This window comes from Marmota flaviventris, chromosome 11 (genome assembly GCF_047511675.1).
Source record: "Marmota flaviventris isolate mMarFla1 chromosome 11, mMarFla1.hap1, whole genome shotgun sequence".
Lineage (NCBI taxonomy): Eukaryota > Metazoa > Chordata > Mammalia > Rodentia > Sciuridae > Marmota > Marmota flaviventris.
In genome coordinates, this window is record NC_092508.1 from 5,166,717 (window position 1) to 5,179,404 (window position 12,688).

General features: G+C 48.9%; 1 long non-coding RNA gene across 2 annotated transcripts; it reads right to left on the reverse strand.

Annotated features, from left to right (window-relative positions):
- Nucleotides 1-7,047: 7,047 nt before the first annotated feature.
- On the reverse strand, nt 7,048-8,171 carry LOC139707692 (uncharacterized). Of its 2 annotated transcripts, none has more exons than XR_011709152.1 (3): nt 8,008-8,171; nt 7,483-7,713; nt 7,048-7,170 (listed from the first exon to the last, which is right to left on the reverse strand). It is a non-coding gene; the product is annotated as an uncharacterized lncRNA (long non-coding RNA). The 2 variants fall into 2 exon arrangements; XR_011709153.1 differs by having other exon boundaries at nt 7,048-7,205.
- Between the last annotated feature and the right edge of the window lie 4,517 nt (nt 8,172-12,688).

The window sequence follows — 12,688 nt, forward strand, 5'->3', positions numbered from 1 at the left end:
AATGCATTCGGGGAGGCCAAGGCCGCTGAGATGTTCAGAGGCCGAATTAGGAGGACCTAGTCCTTGGCTGCAAGGGCCAGCAGCAAGGATGGAGTCAGACGAGGACCCGGCGGGTGGCTGCCGGGGGACGTCCTCCCGGAGGGGCTTGGTGTGGAGCTGCGGGGCCATGGGCAGGGCTGTGCTCCCGCAGTCTCTCGTGCCAATTCCTGTGGTCAGGAACCTCCTCCCTCACCACCCGGGCCTTGTTTACTTGTCACCTGTTTGGTTTTAGTCAGGGTTTGACACCAGTGACTCCACTTTGAATCTGATAATTTTCACAGTGTATGCATTCTCTCAGTTCAGGCTGCAAGAACCAAATATCTTATACTGGTCCCTTGTGAATAACAGACGTTGATTTCCCACAGTTCTGGGGCTGGGAAGTCCAAGATCAGGGCGCTGGAGGATTCGTCTCCACCAAGGGCTGCTCTCTGCTTCCAAGATGGCAGTGGAGAAGTGGAGGGCAGGGTGGACGGAGAGGTGAGCTCACCTCCGAGGCCACCCCACCCCCGAGAGTCTAACCACTTCCTAAGGGCCCCTCTTCTCCATACCATCACCTAAGTTCCAACACGTGAGCATATGTACACACGTGTACACGCACACACCTACATATATGTGTACATGTGTATACATACGCCTGCAGGTCTGATACACCTGTCTCATTTACATATGTACATCGTGAGCTCTGTGCTGGGGGAATAGTTGTCTTGCTTATCTCTATTTGGTCTCGTAGAATTTACCTACATTAGACATACAAACACATTGATTAAATATTTTCACATGAAAAGGTATAAAAATATAAAATATTAGTGCATTGAGAGAAACATGATTTTGTGTCAACCATATAAACATAAAGATATAAAGCATGTGATGATAAGTGAATATCTTGGTATAGAAATAAATAAACCTAATTATATTTTTTCCAAATTGAAAACTGAATTCACCCCTAGTCAGGAGGGGAAATATTTCAAAAGCTATCTCTCTATTAAACTAGGTTTCCATATATATGTGAGTCTGTGTGGAATTTCTCTTCTGTCCTATTAATACAAGTCCTTTCTTGTGCTGTATCACACTATTTTAATTATAGCTTTATATTCATTTTGATACTTGGTGGGATAATTTCCTCCCCATTCAGTTTGGTTTTTAGATTTCATTGCTATTCCTGTGGATTCTACTTTCCCACGAACTTGAGAATCAGCCAATCGAGTTACTTGAAGACTGCAGCAGCGGGGGCTCTATTGGCATCACAGGGAATTTGCAGATGGACTGGGTGGAGATCCGTGTCTTCCTGGTCACCAAGCTCCCGCCCGGGGCCTTTGTCTGTTAGGTCTTTTGCTTTCTCAGTGAGATGGTGCAGGTCTCCGTGTGCAGGCACAGCACATTGCTGGGTAGATTTCATTTGATGTGTTTTATGATTTTTGTTATTTTTTGGGAGATACCTAAAAGAAAAAAAAAACTCAAGCTTTGTATAGTGGTTAGTTTCAAAAGTATATGCAGCTTGGGACGTGAGCATAAGGAGCCTTTGGGTACCCCAAACTGTACTTGGAGAATAGTTCGCTCATGGCCAATCTTGCTTTCTCACGCTCCACCTAAGCCCCCCTCCCTTCCCAATTATTTTGAAGCAAATCCTGGATTTCATTGGTTTCATCATCGACTCTTCTGTGTCAGCTGGGGCCTGACAGTGCACTTGAATTCCTTGTTTGCTCCAGGGCATTGTTAATTTACTCACTGGCTCATGTACAGAAGCGTCCCCTGTCCCTGGCCAGTCCTCCAGAGAGCATGCCAGGGACTGGTCCCTCGTGCTGGTATACCCTGGTCAAGACAGGAACGTGTTCCTGGAGAACCTTCCCCATCACATCTCTCAGCTGCTGGTGTCCCCACAGAGGTCAGTAAAAGCCCAGTGTCATATGATGCCACCAGCAGCCCCAAGAGTCACATTTAGGTTTAGCGAGGGCCATGTCAGCGCCCTGTGTGGTCTGACGTCCCATAGCGGTGGAGAAGCACACGTATGGTTGGGACCAGACTGCCCGCCCCCCACCCCGGGTCTCAGGCCTCAGTGGCCAATGTCTCTGGCTGCTTCTTGCAGCAGCAGCAGCAGCAGCTGGAAGTGGACAAGGTTCATCTGAGCACGCGGCTGCGCACAGCCTGGCTAATAATTGATGTTGAGTTTTTGTTGCTCAGAACCCGAATCCAGCATTCCCTTGCACCAGGAATAAAACTTGTAAATGCAGCACCCAGGGGCGCACACGCAGCACCTACACGTCCTGCTTTGGCAACCGCTAGGCGCCAGGGCTTCAGAAAGAGGCCCTTCAATTCCTCCATCAGAGAGTCCGCAGAAGAGGCGGAACTTTAGCCAGGGCCGCAGTCCCTTGTACAGGAGCAAGGGACTTCATCTCTAGGCCTGGCCTTTGCAGGCAGGCGTCTGCACTGGACAGGGCAGCAGAGAACACAGGCCAGCCTCCGGGGTGGGGCTCAGGTCCGCATGGCCCCGTGGTGCCCTGGAGAGGGAAAAGTGTTCTCGGGTGTCCGCTTCAGATCAGGGATGTGCCCTTCTCAATTCCAACCCCTTGGAGAATAATCTAAGGGAATGTCGCCCTATATTGACATAAATCCCCTTTGATGTTTTTTGATGGACAATTTCGGCTGCCTCCTGGGTGAGGTAGACATACTCTGATGTTGGAACTATCAGGTAGGCCACTGAGAAGAGGTGGGCACTCACCTGCCCACTGCAGGCACCATTGGAGGTCCACAGTGCAGCCTTGATTGTTCTTCGTTTTAGGAACTCGTCCTGTGACAACTCACTTGGTGTCCCCGACCTGGCTTCCCCGCTGGTTCTTCCCCAGCTCTGGGACAGCACCCTTGCTTTTCTCGTTCCAGATAGGACTAGCTTGGTGGTAGAGTCTGGCTGGGAAGATTTAATCTCATTTTAAAAGTATCTGCTGTTTAGTGAACAGAGGGCTGAATTTGTGATTTGAGACATGGGCTCAGAGCCTCGGGGTTCAACTTATTATGGGGCCACCCTGATGGAGTCCTTTCATATCCTGAAGCCTTCAGGGTAATGGGGTAACATTAGCTCAGACTGTTGTGGCAAGAGTCAGACAGGATGATGGGCGGGGAGGTATTTGGCAAGCTGTGTTGTTTATCCCAATTTTGCTAGGGCTCTCCCGCTGCCGCTGCCGTGCACCAGAGCACGGGCCTGGCTGCTAGCACGCCCGCAGTGCTTGGGTCCTGGTTCACACAAGGCCGCCTTCCCACGCCCACTCCTGCTCCTCCCCCTCCCCACACCCACTGTCCTGAGACAAAAGGTCTCCTCAAGCCTGGTAATATTCCAAAGATTCAGTGTTCTGCCTTTGGCCTGGAGCAACACAAATTTATTTTCAGCATTAACTAGAGCTTAACCTCGATGTTAAAAATTAGAAAATGTAGAAATTAAAATTGGCTGCTTTAGGCATATTCTCTTTCCTTCCCTCTGAAAGCATGAATTACTGCTTCTGCCTTCTGGGTAAGATGAGTGGAATATAATAGCCCAGATCTTGTTTGTTCCAATAGAATATTTCATATGGTAGAAGCTGGCTAAATTATGTGTTGTGAAATTCCCTGAAGCTGCAATTCAAGAAACGTATAATTAAGCCTCAGCATTATCAAAGAGCAGAAAATATTTTTCTTCCAATTTTCCTGTGATTTAAAAACTATTCAGGGTTTTTATTTTTGTGACAGCATGATAGGTAATACACCAAAACTCTGTACCTGTAAATAGGAGCAATTATCATGAGCTGATAAAAAAATTTAAAAAAATGTTTAAAGAGATGGAAATATTAACTACCCTGGTTTGATCATCACACACTGTGTAAGTGCATTGAATCATCACATGGTACCCCATAAATATGTATAATTAAAATAGTAATTAATTAAGAAAAAAAATTCAGAGAACAGCTGTTAAGTGCTGAACGCCAGGTAAGGAGGGTGGCCCCACCTCTGGCACCGGGACACCTCCTCACAGCTCCTGTGTGGGGACCAAGCCATCTCTGAGGTGGCCCTCAGGATCCATGACAGGTGAGAACCTTGTTGGCCCCGTGCAGTGGATGGGGTGGACCGTCAGCCCCTTCTGGGTTGAGGTCAGACCCCAGCAGGCTGCAGGGACCATTGAAATGGTTTGCTGCTCCCGTGAGACCCATCACCTACCTGAGGCGGTCTGTGTGTCTCTGCAGAGCTGATGTCACCAACAGGTGAATCCTTTTAACATGACAATTGACACAAAGGAATGTATTTCCTTATGTCGTTCACTTAGATGTTGCATTGGTTTCCCAAGACAGCATAACAAGTGACCCAAACTTAGTGGCTTGGAAACTGAATTTCATTCTTTCACAATTCTGCAGGTCAGAAGTCCAAACTCAAGGTGTCAGAGGGCTGCACCCCCTGGGGGGTTCAGGGGAGGGTCCTCCGTGCATTTTCCAGCTCCAGACTCCCTGGCTGCAGGCTCCTTGGCTGCGGGCTCCCTGGCTCATGGCCGTGTCACTGCTGTTCTTGCCTGAATCTCCACAAAGGCATCTCAGCATCTCTGCTTTCCTTCTGCCCACCCACCCCCACCTCTTTCTTTCTACTGGGAATTGAACCCAAGGGAGCTCTGTCACTGAGCCACACCCACAGCCCTTTTGATCTTTTCTCTTGGGACGGGTATTGCTGCGTTTCCCAGGCTGCCTCGAGCTTGAGGTCCTCCTGCCTCCGCTTACTGAGTTGCTGGAGCCACCATGTCCCAGTTCTTTCTCTTTTCTTAAAAGGACATTTTTCATGGGATTTAGGCTCTGTCCTACTGATCTTATCTTGAGCTCGTAAGAGACTGGTAGTATCTTGAGACACTTAATTACATCTGCAAGGACGCTTTTTTCCAAGGCGCACTCAGACATTGCTGGTGGGACTGCAAATTGATCCAACCACTATGGAAAGCAGTATGGAGAGTCCTCAGAAAACTTTGAGTGGAACCACCATTTGACCCAGTTATCCCACTCCTTGGTATATACCCCAAAATCTTAAAAACAGCATACTACAGTGACACAGTCACATCAGTGTTTATAGCAGCTCATTTCACAATAGCCAAACTATGGAACCAACCTACGTGCCCCTCAACAGATAAATGGATAAAGAATGGCATATATACACAATGGAATATTATTCTACCATAAAGAAGAATGGAATTATGATTTTCCAGTAAATGGATGAACTAGAGACTATCATACTCAGTGAAATAAGCCAATTCCCAAAAAAACCAAAGGCCGAATATTCTCTCTGATATGTGGATGCTAACACACAATAAGCGGGTGGAGACAGAAGAATGGAAGTTTATTGGATTAGACAGAGGGGAATGAAGGGAATGGAGGCAGGATGAGAACAGGACAGACAGTAGTATGAATCGGACGTGACTTTCCTGTGTTCATACATGACTGCATGACCATGTACAGCCACAAGAATGAGATCCTAATTAGAATAAGTCATACTTTATGTGTGTATAATATGTCAAAATATACTCTACTGTCATGTGTATTTAAAAATAACAGAGAGAAAGAAAGAAAGATAAGGAACAGCCAGAGCTGGAGGTTAAAGCAGTCTGCCCAACATCTATCCCACAGGAGTCCTGGCAGTTGTGAGTCATTAACTTCGATTACCTGGTTCTAAATTTGAAGACCATGCATGGAAGGGAACAATTTCTATTTTCAGACCTACAGCCTAAGTGGCCTAACACAAATAAAGCTTCTTGAAAAAAAAAAAAAAAAAGGATATCATGCAAGTTATATCAAAATAAAATGTTTTAGTTTTTTTAAAAAGACTGTCTTTTCTAAGTAAAGTCACATGCACATTGATGGTGGGGTTAAGATCGGACATATGTTTTGGGGTACAATTTAACAGGCTGTAAAGGTACATAAGAATTCTCAGGTAAGCACTGAAGAGGCTGGCAGTCTCCGCCTGGAGGAGGTAGTGGGGAGAGGGAAGAAGACGACAGGGGAGGAAGGGGAAATTTTGCCTCCATTTAATTTTTAAACTACTTGAACATTTGATTCAGTTACTTTTACATATGTGACATGTTAGGTTTACATATTTTATAAACAAATAAATCTAATTTTAAATCACAAGCTGGGGTATTATTACCCAGCAAACTCTCAGCTTAGATCTTGAACACAAAGCCTGAAGACAAACATGAATTCTTAACTATTGTGATGAAACATATCAATATTAAGAGTTGTTACTAAAAAAGGTACAATTTTTTTTTAAAAAAAATTGACATGTATCTTTACGTATCACAAGCTACACAAAGTGCCAGCAAAAAATAAATAAATAAATAAATAAAATAAACCCAGTAGACAAGTGAAATTTTATTGTCTCTATGGTTCTGTGCCAATACCTTAGACATTTACCCAGCCAGCAAGTTACTGTGACTGAGCAGGCAGGGGGGCGCAGGTGGCCTGAGTGGCCATGCTTCCTGTAGGATCCGGATCTTCCTCGGAAGGCGGGGGACGCCCGTGCCCTGTGAGAACCACAGATGACCGAGGAACCCCAGCAGGTTCTTAGTCACGTGGCTTCTCTGGGTTAGCAACCACTATGCTGACAGTCAGGACGCGGAGGGAAAGAGCAAAAGAGGAAAATCTCCTCCCTTTCCACCCCACCCCAACCGTCAGCAAGCGCCTGTGTATCAAGAAGTGAGGCAGAACCAGTAGAGCTGACGTTTCTCAGCATTTCCTACGATCCAGTAAACCCCCAATTTATATGAAATTGTGAGCTCCCAAATACAAACCCTGTAATTTGGAGATCTGCATATGAGATAGATGTACTTATATTTGCTTTTAAAGCTGAAATTGCACAGTATAAAGAGTAATGGCAAAGTTTACGCTTCTAACCTAAACTTTCAGTTTTACTTTACTAAAAATAACATTAGACAGCAAATAAAAAATACCACAACAAGTCGACAGGAGTAAAGGGGAAGGGTTCACATTTTATTGCATTTACTTTCCCCAACTTCTGAACAAGAGGATCCACATTTTCATTTTGCACTGGGCCACCCGAGTCACGTGGCTCCTGCAGGGAGCTGGATCCGAGGGTCCTGATGAGCCCCTGGAGGTGCGTCTTCCTCTGCTCCAGTCAGCTCTAGAGGGAGGGTTCCAGGACCCAGACGGGGCTTCCTGTGAATGACCCCAGGGCAGCTTCCCTGGGTGATTCCACCTGAGGGACAGGCAGAACCCCCCCCCCCCCCCCCCCCCCCCGTCTTTGCCATGGTATGTCTGGGCTCTGGCCTAGGGGGCTCCAGGCTTGGGGGCTGAGTCCTCAGCCTGCTCACCTGCAGAGCCACTTCTAACTGCTCTGGGAAACTCAGTGTGAAGTGTCTGTCACCTCCCCTTTTAGTGGCCCAAACTACACTACCTGCCTAGGCTGTGTATTCATTAGAAAGTAACCACTTACTTTAAGTAAGGGCAAAAACGGAACCAGTCTGGGGCAGTTAAAGCCGCAGGTGAAGCTCAGGACAAGGAATTCTTTCAACGGATTCACGTGTTCTCTGGGGAGAAGAATGGGCCTTCTTGGAGTGAGGGACTCCAGGCCCTTTTCCGTCCGTTCGTCTCTGCTGTGTGTAGACGTTACACTGACCAACTCGCTCCCTCTCTCCCTGGGCAGCGGCTCTGACCTTAGTCCTTCCTGGGCACAAAGCACGGAAGCTGCTCTAAGTTTCCCTCGCTGGCCCTGGCGCTGGCCTGTGCACCGACCGTTCCCTGGCCAGCCCGGCTGGGTCAGCCACTGTGGCCCGCGTGTTCAGCCCAGGCTCCCCCCTCCTCCGCCCCCCCACACTCTACCACTGTCCCCCAACAGCACCGCAGGCTGGGCCCGCTGACCCAACCCGAGCCCTCTTAGCAGAGGAGAGAGCTCCCAGTTTGAAGGGGAGATAGGTCCCTCCTTCCAGGGAGCCCTGGCGGCAGATGTTCTGCAACTCACCATCCCAGAGGTCACGCGCTCACCCCTGCTGTTTCGGGAAAAAGAGAAGTCCTGGGCTCCTGGGTTTCCCACCAGGCCCCCATCAGCTTTGTGCAAGTCCGGGAGGAGTCGGGCCATCTCTTGGGACCCACGGATGGCCTTCCCTGGGTTTTCGCAGCTTGCTCTCAGCTCTTTGAACTACATCCAAATGCCTAGCTCATGGCGTCGTAATTACTCACCTGGGACGAGTGTGGAGATCTGATTTCATATCGAAAAGTTCAGTGCACCTGGGACCACATCATAGCTCTGCTGAGATGCACGTTACATCAGCTCTGATTCATTCCTGGGATCTGGTTTCAGGCCAGAATCTGATAACATTGGCCAGATACTTCAACGGTTAGTTGATGTTTACCTGGGAAAATGAAAACAAACTCTTAGTTTTCATTTTTACTTTAGTCTAAAACATTATATGTGCATATATTTCAAATATTACATATGACTTTTGAAGAACAACAAAAACACAGGAAAATAGGCTCTCAAATACACTTTCCACGTTGAACTTGGATGGACTTCAGGGCCATCAACAAGTTGTGCCAAGCAGCATATGAAGTCAGGCTTGGATGCATGAGCTGTGTGACCTTAGGCAAATGACTCATGCTCTCTGAGCCAAAGTTTACTTATTTGTGAAATAATGAGTGTAATGCCTGTTCCAGTGATTGCTTTTAGGATTAAGTTAAACCGTAAAAGCCCCTTCTTCTGTGCCAGTATGGGTTCAGTACCTGTTGATTCTTTCTCCTTTCCACCATGGAGAATACTGATGTGGGCCTCTCCCTACTCTCCTTGCCAAGCAGTTTAGTTGGGATTGGGTCCTACTGGGCTGTAGGGATGTGTCTTGATGGATCTCAGCAATGACAGTTATCCAGTTCTGGTAACTGTCAACCACTGGGTCGTTGGTTCAGGGGTGACTGCTCAATGCAAAACCCAGCAACTTATTTTTCTCCACCCAGATACGTGCAAAGAAGCTGCAGCCCAGAGCACCGTGGAAGCCATCCGTGGCTCTCAGAGACGCCCAGGGAAGGGCAAGGCCAGGGCCTGGGGAGGGTGGACAGAAGATCTGTAAGGAACAGGCGGGAGGCCTGCCCACCAGGCCCGAGGGGAGGGCTTGTGTCCACCAGGCCAACCTCGACTCGGCCTTGCCAGGAGAGAGCCATTGGCGCTCGGCCCTGGGCCTTTGATCCTGAACTACTACCAGACCAGAAATGCAACTGCATCACAGGGGCCACCCAGCATCCCCCCCAGCGGGGCCTCCTCCAGTGGATCTCGAGACCCACCCCCCGCACAGCGGCCTGGGCCAACCTTCCACTGTCAGGCCAACGCCACCCAACGAGGTTGCTTCTGTTTCTGCTCCTGGGGGAACCACCTGCAGAGTCTGAAGTCACCAGACCTGGGGAGATGGCACTTCTCCTGGTCCAGTGGCCTGACTTGTGGGCACTTTTGAGACACAGCCCGCAGGGAGAAAGAGACTGTGGAGAGGCTACCGCGGCACCGTGACTCTCCAGGTTCACCTGAAATTAGACACCTTCCCATGTGGTTGTAGAAACCGGGGTAGGAAAGCACACGGCTCCTCCTTGCCACAGGGCCCCTCCCTGACCTGCTCCTCAGGGGGGACCATTGCTCACTGTTCACGACATGAATAAGCACATCAGAGGTATTTTGCAATACCTGATTTGCATTTCAAAAAGGCTTAAGGAGTTACTGAAATAATAAGGGATCCATAAAATAACACTGCAAGAAAAACTAGAGTTAGACCAACCAATCAACTAGCCCCGGCACAACCCAAGTGACTTCAGGATGGGGTTGGTTAGTGAATTTGGTGCCTTTAGGTGGAAGGTTAGCCTCCAGGTCAAAGAACAGCATGTTCTGGAGTGCAGAGGTGTCCAAGGAACACCACGTACATTGCTAAGTGAGAGAACGAGTTACAAGTGTCCCTGCAGTTATTTCCCCTTCTCAGCATCGTTGTATGGTGTTGCATGATTCATTGACTGATTTTCACCAGTCAAGATTCTGTTGGACGGGAGGGTCTTCAAAAAATTGAAATCAGAACTATCATAGAATCCAGTAACCCCACTACTGGGTGTGTCCAAAGATGAACGAGGCACGTGGGAGAGCTACATTGGCCCTCCCAGGTTCACTGCAGCACAAGACAGGGAACCACTGTGTCCACCAGGGGCAAGAGGCGGGGCACACACGTGCATATGTCCATCAGCTGCATTGATTCCAACTGGCTTCATGCTCCAGTGTCCAGGCCACCTGATAGTTTGCACAGTGGGAAGTGGCTAGTGTTCAGGGTGACTGTCCTAGGGAATGTCCTCTATCCCTCACCTGGGACCCATTAGCGGGGAGCCAAGCAGGCCTCTCATCTTAACTCTGCCGTTGGAACATCAAGGGCAAGGTGTGAAGCCTCTTTGAGCCTCAGTTTCCTCATCTGTAATAAGAAACTGAGAACATCACTTAGGATTGCGGTGAGCTGCCGGCGGGAGCAAACATGTAAGGGCTTAGGGGAGACTCTGTCAATCACGTCCTTCTCTTTCCCTGCCAGGTCCCAGGGAACTGAGTCTGGCAATCCACTCAGAGACCCAGAGATTCTGGTTTTGATTTTTAAAATCGTCTGATCAACTTTGATGTGAAGCTGTTTTATATTTGTAAAATATTGTTATTTACAAGGCAGAAATGATTACCGGAGTGGGCCTGGCAAACACGATCATGTTTGCATTTTCTGAGACTTGACCTTTCATGTGGGAAATCCAGAGGGGAAAATCGCAAGGCTGAGAATCCTAGGGAGCCAGGAGGGGAGCCAGTTCTGCCCCAGCCTTGCAGGCTTTTTAGGTGGGCCTTGTAGGGGGTACCTCGGAAACCGGCTGTGAGACATTGTCTAGTTCCAAAGGAGGCAGAAATTGGCTACATGTAACAGGAAAACCCAGGGATGGTCATTCAGAGGTAGTCAGCGCAGAAGAAACAGTGACCTTGACATTCCAGGGACCCTCATCTTGACCATCCAAATGAGAAAAGAGCAGGGAGAACGTGGTGGGGGTGGGGTGGGCGTCCTGCCTCTGGGCCTCCCACAGTCAGGAGATCAGAGTCCAGGGAAAATGAGAAGATCAGCTTCAATCTAGACTGCAGCAGCAGATGCTTCTCCGTGTCCTGCAATTAGAAAACAACCTCCAAACTGCAAGGTGCAGCGATGCCTCAATATTGACTTACCCTCCCCCTGAGAAATGCTGCTGGCGGGGTGCAGAGCTTCAAAAGGGTTTAGACCGTCGGTCTCCTGCACCCCCCTCCCCCTGGCTCCGAAGACTTGCTTTGGTTATATTCCTTATTTATTTTTTTTCTATAAAAGACGACTAGGTAAATCCTGCAGAGTCCAAGTTACTGACAGAAAATGGGGCAAATCCTTGCAGATTTGAAACAGCCTTAAAAGGGCAGCGTTCCCAGAGCCTGTGGTCCCTACTCAAGGTGACTTGGAGGTGAAAGCCACAGCCTTGGGCACTATTTTGGGTAGAAAAAAAGGTGCTGCTGGCAGTGTGGAAGGCCAGGGTGGGTGGATCCCTGGAACTGCCCAGGTCTTGTGGTTGGGGCACATTCTTTATGGACAGAAGATGCGATGTAGAACACAGGTCCGCCCTGAAGGTCAGCCAAGTCTGCCACCTGGGCTCCGGTCCTGGGAATTTGAGAATGCCGTCTTCACGCAGGGGACCAGAGGCACGGAGACCCCGTGCCAGCTAGTGATTGAGTCTGAGCACTAAGCAACCATGAGAAGGGCCACCTGGGGGCCAGGGTCACCAGTGTCTGGAGTCGCTGGTGGGCTCCATGACTGGGGGTGACTCTGATCAGGGCCTCCAGCATGTTAAACCTGACAACAGCCATCTCAAGCCACCCTGCCCAGAGACAGTTGACTCGGGTCCTGCCACAAAAACCTATTATATCAAGGCCACGGAAATTCAAGATTAGGATGTCACAGATCCTGACTGATTTCTTGAAAACATTTTCATTTCACCTCTGTAAAGTGTCCAGTTTTTCCTCTCTCCACCAAACATTCTCCTTCCAAGCAGAGTGAAAGGGCAAGTCCTGTGCTTACTAGAACACAGAATAAAGTTGATTTTAATCGATCATCACAACACAGTAAGTAGGGTGTGGTGAGGGGAGAACTTCTCCTCTGGAGTCAGAGAAACTGTGAAATACCAAAGGGTCAGGGAGGGGAAGTTTTGACCTTTGAACCTCACCAGTTTAATCGGGATGCAAAGTGGTTCTGGGTCACCAGCACAAGTGGCAGTGGAGAGGAAGGTGAGCGACCCGTGTTTGGGATGAGTTTGAGCAGCCCAAAGACAGAGCCAGCGATGGAACCAGGGGCTGGGCCATGTGCAGGGGTGAGTTCTCGTGCCTGCATAAAAACTGGCATGAAACTTCCTTAGGTGGCCACGTCTGTATGGTGATGGCCCAGAGGAAAGTCACCCTCCTGACCCAGGGGTCTGTGTTGCCCCTTGGAATGTGAGAAGGCGCGCACACACAAGCACATGCCTTGCTTGCTGATGCAGAAGCCATGGCCAGCCTGGCTGGTTGATTGACGGGGCTGTGGCAGACGCACGTCTCAGGACGGAGCAGGAGCAGCTTCGTCACTGCCTCAAAACCCTTGGGAAGAGTCACC